This window comes from Monodon monoceros, unplaced genomic scaffold (genome assembly GCF_005190385.1).
Source record: "Monodon monoceros isolate NGI ecotype Baffin Bay Population unplaced genomic scaffold, NGI_Narwhal_1 Super_Scaffold_21, whole genome shotgun sequence".
Lineage (NCBI taxonomy): Eukaryota > Metazoa > Chordata > Mammalia > Artiodactyla > Monodontidae > Monodon > Monodon monoceros.
In genome coordinates this window covers 47,490,329-47,505,053 of record NW_021703778.1, presented here as the reverse complement: position 1 = coordinate 47,505,053, position 14,725 = coordinate 47,490,329, and the positions used below count along the sequence as shown (strand labels likewise).

The following is a 14,725-nucleotide window of genomic DNA, read 5'->3' as shown; positions in this document are numbered from 1 at the left end:
ATGTCTAGTTGATTTAGAGTATTTTTCAAGTCTTCTATATCCATGTGAGTATTCTATTTATTCCTTAAGTTATTAAAAATAGAGTTTTGAAATCTCCAACTATTATTATTGTTATATGTTCTATTTTCTCTTCAATTTTGAAGGTTTTTTCTTCACGTATTTTGGGGCTCTGCTTTTAGATGGACATACATTTTTTATTTTTCTATCTTTCTGACCCTAAAACCTTTCTTTATCTCTATTCATGTTTTATTTTCTCTTTTTATTTCAAGTTTATCTTGGGCTAATGTTAGTATAGCCATTCCAGCTTTTTATGATTGCTATTTGCATATTATATCTTTCTTCATCCTTTACCTTCAATCTATTTGTATCTTGAATCAAGTGTGTGACTTCTGAAGATAGCACATAATTGGGTCTTTCTTTTTTTTTTTTAATCCAGTCTGACAGTTTCTACCTTTGACTAGATTGTTTAAATTATTCACATTTAATGTTATTATTAGTATGGCTTGATTTATCTATCAGTTGTTTTACTTTTGGATATTTATATGCCTCATATTTGTTGTTGTTGTTCCTTTAACTCTTTTTTGCCTTCTTTTGTATTAGACAGATATTTTCTAGCGTGTTATTTTAATTCATGTGATCCTTTTTTTTTCAAGTATTTGTTATTTTCTTCGTCGTTGCTATAGTGCTCACAATATTCATTTTAACATAGATATAATTCATATTTATACTAATTTTCAGTAAGACAGAAAGTTTATTCCTAATAGCTCTAGTTTTACTCCCTCTTTTTTTGCTGTTATTTTTATACAGTTACTTCTATATGTGTTACTAATCCAACAATATATCATTATAAATATTACTTTTTATGATTTAGGCATTTAAAGTAGCTAGAGAAGAAAGAAGAACAAGAATATATTTCTAAAATAAGAAAACTATATGACAATAAACTATATTATCATATAGTTTTCTTATTTTCCCTTTTTGGTTCTCTTTATTTCTCCTGTGGATTTGCCTTATCATTTGGTTTTATTTTCTTTCTCCAGTGCATGTTTTTTCCCACTCAACTCCTTTGTGCTTATTGTCAAACATATTATAGTTTTATGTGTAATAGACATCAAAATACAATTATATACATATTATTTATTAATTTGGTTTTTAAACCAATTATAAAAATAAAGGAAAGGATATATATTATTAAATAAAATACCTATATAACTATCTTTCCTGGGCTCTTTTCTTAAAAGTGTAGATTTAAATTACTCTCTGGTGTCACTTGCTCTCAGTCTGAAGAAATTCCTTTAGAACATCTTATAGGTCAGGTCTGCTATCAAGTAAATTTCTCAGTTTTTATTTATCTGTGGATGTCTTTATTCATTTCTGAAAGGTAGTTTGACTCAAATAAAATTCTCATTTGGCCATTTTTTTCCTTCTACACTTTAAATATGTCAACCCATTCCCTCTGACTTTTATTATTTCTTATGATGAATAACACGTTAATATTATGGGGGTCTTTTTGTGAGGAGTTATTTTTTCTTGCTGCTTTAACATTTTTCTCTTTGTCTTTATTAACGTTTTTTTCTTGTATTAACATTTTGACTATTATGTCTCTGGGTTCTGGACCTGTTTACATTAACCCACTTAGAGTTTGCTGAGCTTCTTGGATGAGTAGGTTAATATTTTTCATCAGATTTTACAAAGTTTTCATCCATTATTTCTTTGAAAAAAATGTTTGTTCATTTTTCTCTTTCTCTCTTTCTGGGGCTCCCATTATGTGTGTATTGGTGCATTTAATGGTATTTTAGCATTTTATTTTTCTGAGTTTCTTTTACTTCTCTCTTTTTAAAATTTCATCATTCCTATCAACCTATTATTAAGTTTGTCAATCCTTTCTTTTGCCAGCTTATATCTACTTTTGAGCCCCTCTAATGTTTTTTGCTTTTTTTTTTTTAGTTATTGTACTTTTCAAACTTTTTTCATCTAGTTCTTTTAAAATTTTTCTATCCCTTTACTGATATTCTCTATTGGATGTGGAACTGTCTTCATGTTTCTATGCCACTGTCCTGGAGCTAGAAGCAGGATAATGACCAGCTTCTCCCAGAGTGACACCCTGCTTTGTGAGTGAGGCTCTGTGTGGGGACAGTAGCCCCTGATTTCTTGGGTTGTCTTCCTGGTATGGAACTTTCACCCTACCATCAATCTGTAGCAGTGGTGTTTGAAGTCCATATGCTGAGTTTGTCATACCTAGAGTAGAGTTTCCATCCTATTCAAGGATGCAGAGTGCAGGAAGAGAGACTTAGTGTTCTTCACTGAGCCTACCCAAAATTGAAATTCTACAAATGAAGTTGAGGTGGTGAAAGAGTTCTATGCCAACCTCTCCAGAGTGAAACTATAGTACCTAGACTAAAGCTATGTGGAGAGGGAGCCCAATCATTTTGACTGCATATACCCAGAGTGGAGCTTCTAACATACTGAGCCAGACCAGGAGGAGAGGGTATAGGTTATGGCTCAAATGCCATAGACTCTCCCTTTTCTGAGATTTTCTTGAATGTATGTTCTTCTATTTGCTTTGTTATCTTAGGACAACCCCCCCAAACTGTAAAAGGTTATTTTTGTAAATTTCAGCAGTTAAATAGCTGTTTCACTGCAATGAGTGTCTATCTCCCTCTTCCTACCACCATTCTGGAAGATTTCCTTTATTATAAAAGTACCGATTCCTCAAATTCACAAAGTGGGAATATCTGTCCATTTGTTATTTTTTATATTTTTTAAATTATCTCAGCAATGTTTTGTTGCTTGCAGTATACAGATGCTGTGCTACCTTTGTTAAATTTTCCCCCAGAGTATTTTATTCCTTTTGATGCTACGATGAATGTAGTTAATTTTTTTTAATTTATATTCCTATTATTTGCTGCAAATATATAAGAATATATTGTATATTGTGAAAATAAATGAAGACTTCCAAATGAGAACAAACAGAAGCAATTTCTTCAGAGCTTGCTATAAAATAAGGGAGTTAGCTATCATCATTTGTTTTGTCAGAAAATCAAAGACAAACGGGGGAATGGGAAGATGATAGAGGAAAACAGTGAAGGGCTTCGGGTATGCTCTGATTGGGGGTTTGCTGGCATAGAGAAGTTGTTGATGGGCTAACTAGGACTGTTTTATGTATTTGGTTTAGGGAGCATATTTGGTTTTCTCTAATTGATCCTGAGATGGAAGTGGAAACAAAAAATAAGAGTGTATTCATTGACTAATTCCTGACTGTTTTACACTGATTGCTTCAGTGGCTGTGTGGCAGAATTCTCTCGTCATATACAGTTTGTCCATTGTTTATTGGCAAATTCAGTCTTTCAGTATATTGATCTGTTTTTTGCTAAACTCATTTACTAATTCCAGTCATTATTATGTAGATGCCTCAAGATTTTCTACACACAGGATTGTATCATCTATTTCCTATGAATAAGAATAGGATTGCTTTACTTCTTCATTTCCAAATGGGTGGCTATAACTTTTTGTCATTTTACTGGAGGGTTTAGCCAGTACAATTTTGTTTATCAGAGAATAAAATTTTATTTCCATAGAGAAGCTTAAATGATACACAAAAAAACAAGTGCAACTAAATTAGTAATTTAAGCAAATTGCAGAGTATAATTATATATCTATATATGTACAGATCTATATCTATATGCTAGAAAAAAACAATTAGAAAATTAAGAAACACAATACAATTTCCAATAGCATCAAAACACTTAAAATATCTGGAAACAAATTTAATTTAAAAATGTTCAAAATTTCTACATTAAAAAACACAAACCTTGGTGAGATAAATTAAAGTTGGCCTAAGTTATGGTTACATGAACATATTTTTTTATTGGAAGATTAAATACTATTAAGATATCAATTATTTCCAAATTTATCTACAGGGTCAATACAACCTCAATAAAAATGCAAACATAGATTTTGTGTGCATGTGAAAAGCAAGAAGCTGATACTATGATTTATATGGAAATGCAAAGGGACCAGCACAGGCAAAAGAGTCATGAAAAATAAAAGTAAATTTTTTCTGATATGAAAACACTGTGTAGGACCAATAGTCTGGTACTGGTATAAAGATATACAAACATCAACATTGAGCATGAATCTTTCACTTCCAGCAAAGATGAAGTGGTAGGTAAGAGAGCTACTTGTTTTAAACAAATATGTAGCTTTGTAGAGTTTGGCGTTCCTTAAAAAGTTAAACATGGACTTACAACACTTACTATATTATCTAAGCCATTCAATTTCCAATTTCCCTTTGTTTGCCAAAGGCAAATTGAAGTGTAAGTCTATGAAAATATTTATATATAAATGGTCATAGCAGCTTAATTTGTAAAAGACAAAACTGCAAAACAGCCCATATGTCCTTTAACTTTCTTTTTAAAGATTTTTTTTTTTTTGATGTGGACCATTTTTAAAGTCTTTATTGAATTTGTTACAACATCGCTTCTGTTTTTTCATGTTTTGGAGTTTTGGTAGTGAGGCATGTGGGATCTTAGCTCCCTGACCAGTGATCGAATCCATAACACCAGCATGGGAAGGTGAAGTCTTAACCACTGGACCACCAGGGAGGTCCCAGTCCTTCAACATTTGATTGAATAAGCAAACTATGGTGTATCTATCATACAATGATGTATTACTTAACAATGAAAATGAATAAGTGAATTCTTGATATATGATACACCATAGATTAATATCAGGATAATTATGCTGAGCAAAAATGACAGATAAGAGGGAATACATGCTGTATGATCCCATTTATATAAAATTCTAGCAAATACAAACTAACCCTTAGGGAAGGAAAGTAGATCAGTTGTTGCTAGGCAATGGCATGGGTGAATACATGAGGGGAAGGTGGAGGAATTATTGCATTGCAGGAAGGAACTTTTGAGTTAATGGATAGGCTTAACATCTTGATGGTTAAGGTTTCATAGGTGTATATATATATATACAATTTGATGGGCTTGCCATATATACATATATATGACAAGCCAATCAAATTGTACAGTTTAAATATATGTTTTATTGTAAGTGATTTATACTTCAATAAAACTGTTTTAAAATGCAGTAGAGTCCAGAAATAGAGCCATAGCTATATGAATAATTGAATTTACACAAAGATGCCAAAACAATAAACTTGAGACAGAAAATTGTTTTCAAAAAGTAATCCTGAAACAACTGGATGTTCATATTGAAGGAAGAAAGACAATTCAACCATTTTCTCACACCATACAAAAATATTAATATTTGAGAGGTCTAAGTCTTCAACAGAAGTTAAAATAACAAAGTTTCTATAAGAAAATATAGGAGAATATTTCATAATTTGGGGATAAGCAAAGATTTCCTGGAAACCTTTGAGAAGTCTCAAAGAACCTGGTAATCATTAACCATTGATTATTGGTAATCTATAAAAAATAATAAATAAAAACCAAAATTTTATCAAAAATTAAAAATTTTAATGACTGCACAGTAGTTATACCTCACAAAAGAAGTTGTATCCATAAAGTATATAGAACTTCTACAACTTGATAAGTAAAACACAACTAACCTGACTTTATAAAATAACAGTTTAGAAACTTGATAGGACATGATGCAGAAGAAGTAATGACATGTTGAAAGAGATAACAGATAAGTTGTTGATGAGGGGAAATGTAGGAGGAAGCTTTCTGGAGTGATGTGACTGTTCTGTATCTCTATAGGGATATGGGTTATAAGGGAGTATGCTTTTGTCAGAACTCATCCAACTGTATACTTTACATCTATTTATTTCAATCCATGCAACTTATACCTCAACTTAAAAAAGACACATTTGTACCATTCTTATCATTTGTAAAATTACATGAAATATTATCTAGCCACAACCTAGACTTAGAAAAAAATAGTATAATATTGTTATTTTATATGCCTATGCAATTCATATAAAATATATCACGATGATGAGCTGATCCTGACAAACTATTAGAACTTCCCAGTCTTGCTTTATAAAAGCACTAGTACTTTTTGATGATAGAAAACCTTATTATGTAGGACTGGTGTACATTATTCTATAAAGTCAAAATCATCTTACTGTTTTCCATCTCCATTATTGTCAAATTAGACCAAAACACCTCAGGAGATATATACTGTGAGTGTAAGAACACAGAAGGAATTAATTAGGATTGATTTTATTATCTTTGTCTAAGGTCTTTACAGTAATGGGATATTTAAAACACTGAGTCAGTAGTAAATGGTACACCTAGTGATTACTTGAGTACATTCCACAATTCGTTTTTTCTCCTTCAAGCACAAAAGGAATTTTTAATGTTATTCACATTTTTAAACTAAACATTTTGTTTTAAGTTAATTCTAGATTGACATATAGTTGTAAAAAATAAAACAAGGAGATTATGTGTACCCTTTAACCAGTTTCCACCAATGGCAACTGGTTCTTGAAAAACTATAGTACAGTATCACAACCAGGATATTAAGATTCAGCCAGTGAAAGGACAGAACATTCTATCACCAAAAAGATCCCTGTGGTTCCCATTTATAGCCACACCTACTTCTCTCCTGCCTACAACCTCTTCATAACCCTCAGTAACTACTAATCTTCTTTTTTTTTTGGTATAATTCTGTCATTTCAAAAATGTTATAAAAATGGAATCATAGTGTGTAGCCTTCTGGGATTAATTTTTTTCTTTTTCATTCAGCATAATTCTCTGGAGATTCCTCTAGTTATCATGAATATAAGTAGTTCATTTCCTTTATTTCTTAGTGGTATTCCCTGGTATGAATATACCATATTTTTTCATCACTGACCCATTAAATAAGCCTGGGATTTTTCTAGTTCTGGAAAATTATGAATAAAGCTCCTATGCACATACATGTATAGGTTTGTGAGTGAACATAAGTTTTCATTACTCTGGTATAAATGCCCAAAAGTGTAATTGCTGGGTTGTATGGTAGTTGCATCTTTGGTTTTATAAGAAACTGCCAAACTGTTTTCCAGGGTGACTTCACAATCTTACATTTCTACCAACGATGTTATGAGTGATCCAGTTTCACCATTTCCTTGCTAGCATTTGTTGTTGTCACTATTTTTTATTTTAACCATCATGACAAGTTATAGGACTACTGCATTGTGATTTTAATTTGCATTTCCCTAATGACTAATGGTGTTAAATATCTTTTCATGTGCTATTTTTCTATCTGTATATACTTTTCAGGAAAATATCTCATTTCTTTGGCCCAGTTTCAAATTAAACTTTTTAGTTTTGTTGTTATTTTGTTCTGGCTTGTATTATTGTTAAGTTTTGACAATTATTTATATAGTCTAGATACTAGTTATTTGTCAGCTATCTCCCAGACTTTAGATTGTCTTTATATCCTATCAAAGGTGATTTTCACAGAGCAAAAGATTTTAATTTTTTTTTTTTTTTTGCCATGGCTCACAGGCCCAGCCGTTCCGTGGCATGTGGGATCTTCACAGACCGGGGCACAAACCTGTGTCCCCTGCATCAGCAGGCGGACTCTCAACCACTGTGCCACCAGGGAAGCCCCAAAAGATTTTAATTTTGATGAGGTCCAATTGCCAGCTTTTTTTTTTTTTAACATAGATTTGCTTTTGGTGTGAAGTCTAAGAACTCTTCACTTACTTACCTAAGAACCCAAAGATTTTTTTCCCCCATTATTTCCTAGTACATTTAAGTCCATGACCCATTTTGAGTTGATCCAGTTGAGTTAATTATGTATAAAATATGTCTTGGTTCTTCCAATCTAAGAACATGGTATATCTCTCCATCTGTTTGTGCCTTCTTTGATTTCTTTCATCAGTGTCTTATAGTTTTCTGAGTACAGGTATTTTACCTCCTTAGGTAGGTTTATTCTTAGGTATTTTATTCTTTTTGTTGCAATGGTTTATGGGATTGTTTCCTTAATTTCTCTTTCTGTTTTTTTTGTTGTGTATAGGAATGCAAGAGATTTCCCTGCGTTAATTTTGTATCCTGCAACTTTATCACATTCATTGATTAGCTCTTGTAGTTTTCTAGTGGCTTCTTTAGGATTTTATATGTATAGTATCATGTCATTTGCAAACAGTAAAGGTTTACTTCTTCTTTTCTAATTTGTATTCCTTTTATTTATTTTTCTTCTCTGATTGCCGTGGCTAGGACTTCACTACAATGAGGTATCACCTCACACTGGTTAGAATGGGCATCATTAGAAAATCTAAAAACAATAAATGCTGGAGAGGCTGTGGAGAAAAGGGGAGAAACTTTTGCACAGTTGGTGGGAACATAAATTGATACAACCACTATGGAAAACAGTGTGGAGGTTCCTTAAGAAACTAAAAATAGAATTACCATATGACCCAGCAATCCCACTACTGGGCACATACCTAGAGAAAACCATAGTTCAAAAAGAAACATGCAGGCTTCCCTGGTGGCACAGTAGTTGAGAGTCCACCTGCCAATGCAGGGGACACGTGTTCGTGCCCTGGTCCGGGAGGATCCCACATGCCGTGGAGTGGCTAGGCCCGTGAGCCATGGCCACTGAGCCTGCACGTCCGGAGCCTGTGCTCTGCAATGGGAGAGGACACAACAGTGAGAGGCCCGTGTAATGCAAAGAAAGAAAAAAAAAGAAAAAGAAACACGCACCCCAATGTTCATTGGTGCACTATTTACAATAGTCAGGTCATGGAAGCAACCTAAATGTCCATCAACAGACAAATGGATAAAGAAGATGTGGTACATATATACAATGGAATATTACTCAGCTATAAAAAGGAATAAAATAGGATCATTTGTAGAGACATGGATGGACCTAGAGACTGTCATACAGAGTGAAGTTAAGTCAGAAAGAGAAAAACAAATATCATATATTAACACATATTTGTGGAATCTAGAAAAATGGTACAGATGAACAAGTTTGCAAGGCAGAAAAAGAGATACAGATGTAGAGAACAAATGTATGGAAATCAAGGGGGGAAAGGGGGGTGGAATGAATTGGGAGATTGACATATTGACTCTATTTCACTGCGCTGTACTGTAGAAACTAGCACAACATTGTAAAACAACTATACCCCAATAATAATTTTATATATATATATATATATATATATATATATATATAAGTCTTGGGTTGAAGCTCTTTTTTGTGATTTATGGATATGCAATTAATCTGGTACCATTTGTTGAAATGGTTGTCTTTTCTCCATTGAATTTCTTTTTCACACTTGTCAAAATTAGTTGGCCTTATTTCTGTGGACCTATTTCTTGGTCATTTTGTATGATTTATTGATCCATATCTATCTTTCCATTATAGTCTTGTTTACTATAGCTATATAATGTCTTGATATCAGGTAGATTGATTACTTACAATTTATTCTTCTTTTTTAATAATCATTTTAGCTATTCTAGTTCTTTTGCTGTACCATAAAATTGTTAGTCTTGTCTATATCTATAAAAAATATAATCTTGCTGGGATTTTGGTAAGAACTTTATAAAACCCATGTTTCAATTTGAGGATAATTGACATCTGTCTTATGTTGAGTTTTCTAATGAGTGAACATGATATGCCTCTTTATTCATTTTGACCTTTGATTTTTTTCATCATCATTGTATAGTTTTCAACATATAAGTTCTATACATGTTTTGTTAGATTCACACCAAAGTAAATCATATTTAATAACTACAATTTCCTGTTGTAAATAGTTATTGTTTTTTAAATTCTGTGTCCACATATTCATTGATAGTATATAGAAATGCAGTTAATTTTCTGTGTGTTTATCTTATATTTTGCAAAGTTGCTGAACTTATTAATTCTAGGACTGTCATTTATTTGGTAGATTACTTAGAATTTTCTATGTAGACAATTATTAGGTAATTTTATTTTTTCCTTCCCAAACTGTGTGCATTTTTTTCCTTTCCTGTATTACAATGGCTAAAATTTCCAGCAGTATGTTGAGTAATAGTAGTAAGAACAGACATCTCTTGCCTTGTTTCTAATATTAGGAGCAAAGCATTAGTCTTTTACTGTAAATATAATGCTACCTGTGGATATTCTTTATAAAGTTGAGGCAATTCCCCCCTCTTCCTATTTTTCTGGGAGTTCTACCATGAATGAATACTGAGTCTTGTCAAATGCCTTTTCTGCATTAGTTAATATAATCATGTGATTTATCTTCTTTTAATGTATTAATATGGTGGATTATATCAATTGATAAAACAGAACACATCCTGTTTTATTGATTTTTCTCTATTGGCTTTCTGTTCAAAATTTTATTTATTTATTTATTTCTGATTGGGAGTTATTTTGTTCTTTTTTAACTGGATTCTTGAGGTAAGTACTTAGGTTATTGATTTGAGACTTTTTCTCTCTCCTAATATAAGCATTTAATGCTATAAATTTCCCTCTTAACACTGCATTAGTTGTATCCCCCAAATTTGAATATGTTTTATTTTCATCTTAAATTCAATGTATTTTTTTCATTCTCTTGAGGTGTCTTCTTTTACCCATGGATTATTTAGAAGTGTCATGTTTAATTACAATGTATTTGAAGAATTTCCTGTTACCTTTCTGCTTTTTTTTTTTTTTTTAAGGCAGCCCTAGGAAATGAATACACTACTTCTAGCAGAGAGAAGTTCCAGAGTAGCTGGGTGGTGGGTGTTTATCTGAACAGGTTTTAATCCCCTGAAATTCTTTTTTTTTTAATTAATTAATTAATTAATTTATGGCTGTGTTGGGTTTTCATTGCTGTGTGAGGGCTTTCTCTAGTTGCAGCAAGCAGGAGCTACTCTTCGTTGCAGTGTGTGGGCTTCTCATTGCGGTGGCTTCTCTTGTTGCAGAGCATGGGTTCTAGGCATAAGGGCTTCAACAGTTGTAGCACGTGGGCTCAGTAGTTGTGACTCACAGGCTCCAGAGTGAAGGCTCAGTAGTTGTGGCAGCCAGGCCTAGTTGCTTCACAGCATGTGGGATCTTCTCGGACCAGGGATCGAACCGTGTCCCCTGCATTGGCAGGAGGATCCTTAACCACTGTGCCACCAGGGAAGTCCCTACCTTTCTGTTTTTAATTTCTAGTTCGATTGCATAGGTTTAGAGATCAGATTCTTCATGATAGCAATCCTTGGGATGTGCTTTTTGCCCAGGATATGGTATATGATTTTAAGTAGAGGAGATTATCAATAATCTGAGTAAACCTGATACAATCATTTGAAAGGCCTTAAGAGCAGAAATGAGGTTTGCCTGAGGAAGAAGAAATTCTAGCTGTAGACTGCAGCATCAGCTATTGTGTGAGAGTTTCCAGGCTGCCCTTCTTGATGGCTTGTCCTACGGATTTTGAACTTGAGTCCATAATTCTATCTTGTGGTTATTTCACTAGGTCCTGAATACATGGTTGTAACAGGCATACTCTACAACTGGCAGAATCCCCACATTGGTTCCCTAAAATGTGGAGTGAGAGCTATTATGCTAGGAAAGGCCAAGTGGAAAACACAAAAACTGCCTCTACTTAGAAAAATTGTAACCTAAAATCAATACTGCATTCCTGGAGGGACTGCAGAGATTAGTGCTACCATCAAGGACTTGAAGGATGCAGTGTGGTAATTCCCACCACATTCCCATTCAACTCGATTTGTCTTATGAAGAAAATATATAGATTTTGAAGAATTACAGGGAATTATTGTAGACTTAACCAGGTTGTGACTCCAATTACAGCTGCAGTTCTAGATGTGGTTTTGATGCTTGAGAAAATTAACACATCCCCTGGTACCCAGTATTCAGCTATTAATCTGGCAAAGCTTTTTGTTCATAATACCTGATAAATAGACCTGGGATTGCAAAACAATTATACTCCAATAAAGATGTTGAAAAAAACAAACAAACCTGGGAGCAGTTTTCTTTCACCTTGCAAGGTCAACAATTCACTTTACTTTCCTATTTCAGGGATATAGCAACTCTCTAGACTTATAATTTAGTCCACAAGGATCTTAATCACCTTTCCCTTCTACAAGATGTCATACTGGTTCATTACATTAAGGATATTATTCACTATTCTAGATATGGTGAGCAAGAAGTAACAACTTCTCTAAACTTATTGGTAAGACACATGTGTCAGAGAGTGTGGTAAAAATGTCCCTGATAAAAATTCAGAGAGATTTTATGTCTATAATATCTCTAGGGCTTTGATGGTCTGGACCATGTCAAAACATGCCTTCCAAGGTGAAAGTTGTTGCACGTAGTTCTTCCTGCAACTCAAAAAGAGGCACCATACTTAGTGGATCTCTTTGGATTTGGGAGGCAACATATTTTTCTTTTGGGTGAGTGTGCTCTTCCAGCCCACGTACCAAGTGATTCACAAAGCTGCTGGTTTTGAATGGAACCCAGAACAAGAGAAGGCTCTGCAAGTCCAGGCTACTGTAAATGCTATTCTGACACTTAGGGCTATATAATCCACTAGATCCAAAGTGTCTATGGCAGATAGAGATGTTTGGAGTCTTTTATAGGACATTATAGTTGAATCACAGGGAAGACCCTTAGAATTTACACCAAAGCCCTGCCATCTGCTGCAGATATCAATTTTTAACTTTGAGAAACAGCTTCTGACTTGCTATTGGTCATTAGCAGTGATTGAAATTTTACATGGGTCACCAAATTAACATGTAGTTTCAGTTGCTCATCATGAAGGGAAGCTGTCTGACCCATCAAGCCATAAAATTTGGATTTCACAGTAACACTCTATTAAGAAATAGAGGCAGTATACACAAGATCATAGTTTTGTTTATATACTTAGAAGCAGATTGCTGCATCATATCGTTAACTCAATGTCTAACATTTTGAGGAACTGTCAACTTGTTTTCAAGAGCAGCTGCATAATTTTACAACCCCACCAACAATGGAAAAGAGTACCAATTTCTCCACAACCATGCTAACATTTGTTATTTTTTCTCTTTTTATATAGTTATCTTATTAGATGTAAAGTATTGTCTTATTGTGACTTTGATTTGTTATTTCCCTAATGACTGTTAATGTTGAGGATTAATTGAATTTTCATGCAATATTTTCATGCACTTGATGATTTAAATAATCTTTTGGGAGAAAGTTTTATTCAAACTCTTTGTCCAGTTTTAAATTTTCTTATTTGTCCTTTTATTGGTGACTTGTAAGTTCTTTATTTTTTTAATATAAGTCCCTTACCATATATATCATTTTCAAATATTTTTTTCCCATTCCATTGATTATTTTCTCTCTTTTGTGATGTCTTTGAAGCACAGTTTTTAATTTTGATGAAGTTCAATTACTTAATTTTTTGTTGTTGTCACTTTTACTTCTCATGTTTTAGCTATGAAACTATTGACTTTCCAAGATTGCAAAGATTTACTCATATTTTATGTTAAGCATTGTATAGTTTTCACTCATTCATTTAGGTCTATGGTCCATTTTGTATTTGTTTTGTATGTGATATGAGATAGGCATCCAACTTTATTCACTTACATGTATCAACATGTAAGTGTTGTATCAACACTATCTGTTGAAGACGATTTACTCCTACATTGAATTATCTTGGCACCTATGTCCAAAATTAATTCACCATAAATGTAAGGGTTGATTTACTTCCAATTCTATTTCATCCATTTATATATCTATCCTTATTCTAGCACACACTGTTTGTATTACTGTAGCTTTGTAGTGAGTTTGTAAATCAGGAAGTAAGAGTACTCCAATTTTGTCCTCCCTTTTCAAGAAGTGTTTTAGGGGGAGCAAAGATGGGTCCCTTCAATTTTAAGATCAGCTTCCCAATTACTGAAAAAAAATGTAGCTGGGATTCTGATAGGGATGGCTTGCACTGAATTTGTACATGGGTTTGTGGAGTATGGCCATCTTAGCAGTATTAAATATACTGATTCAGAGACTAATGTTTTTCTATTTATTTTGGTTTTCTTTCATTACTTTACTTTCAACAGTGCTTTAGAGTATCCAGTGTATGTCTTGAACTTTCTTTGTTAAATTGATATCTAATTATTTCTTTTTTTTTTGATGCTAATGTAAATAGAATTAATTTCAAGGTTTTACTTTTGCATTGTTCATTTCTAAAGAGTACTCACCCAATGTGGGGCTCGAATCCACAACCCTGAGATTAAGAGTCTCATGCTCTACCAACTGAGCTAGCCAGGCAATCCCTGCATTGTTCATTTCTAGTATATTGATATACAATTGACTTTTGTATGCTGACTTATATCCTGCACTTTTCTGAATTCATTTATTAATTTTAATTGTAATTTTGTGGATGCCTTAGGCTTTTCTGTATACAAGATCAATTCATCTAGAAATGGAGATAGATTTACTTCTTCTTTCCACTCTGAATGGCTTTTAGCTTTCTTTTTTTCCCTTTACCCTGGATGGAACTTCCAAGACAATATTGAATAGAAGTGGTAATAACAAACATCTTTATTTTCTGCATGAACTTAGGTCAAAGTTTTAGTCTTTTTTCCTTCTGATGATGTTAGCTGTGTATTTTTCATAGACTTTGTTAAGCTGAGGAAGTTCCCTTCTAACCCTAGTTAGTTGATTTTTTTTTATCATAAAAGGGTTTGGGTCCTGTTAAATGGTTTTCATCTATTGAGATGATCGTGCTGTTCTTATTCTTTATTCTGGTGCAATAGAATCAGCTGTAAATGTTATTGAAGATTCCCTGTATATAGCCACTTTTCTCTTGCTG

General features: G+C 33.2%; 1 non-coding gene across 1 annotated transcript; it reads right to left on the bottom strand.

Moving 5' to 3' along the window:
* Positions 1 to 14,108: 14,108 nt before the first annotated feature.
* TRNAK-CUU lies at positions 14,109 to 14,181 on the bottom strand. The gene has a single exon. It is a non-coding gene; the product is annotated as a tRNA-Lys (tRNA).
* Positions 14,182 to 14,725: the final 544 nt, after the last annotated feature.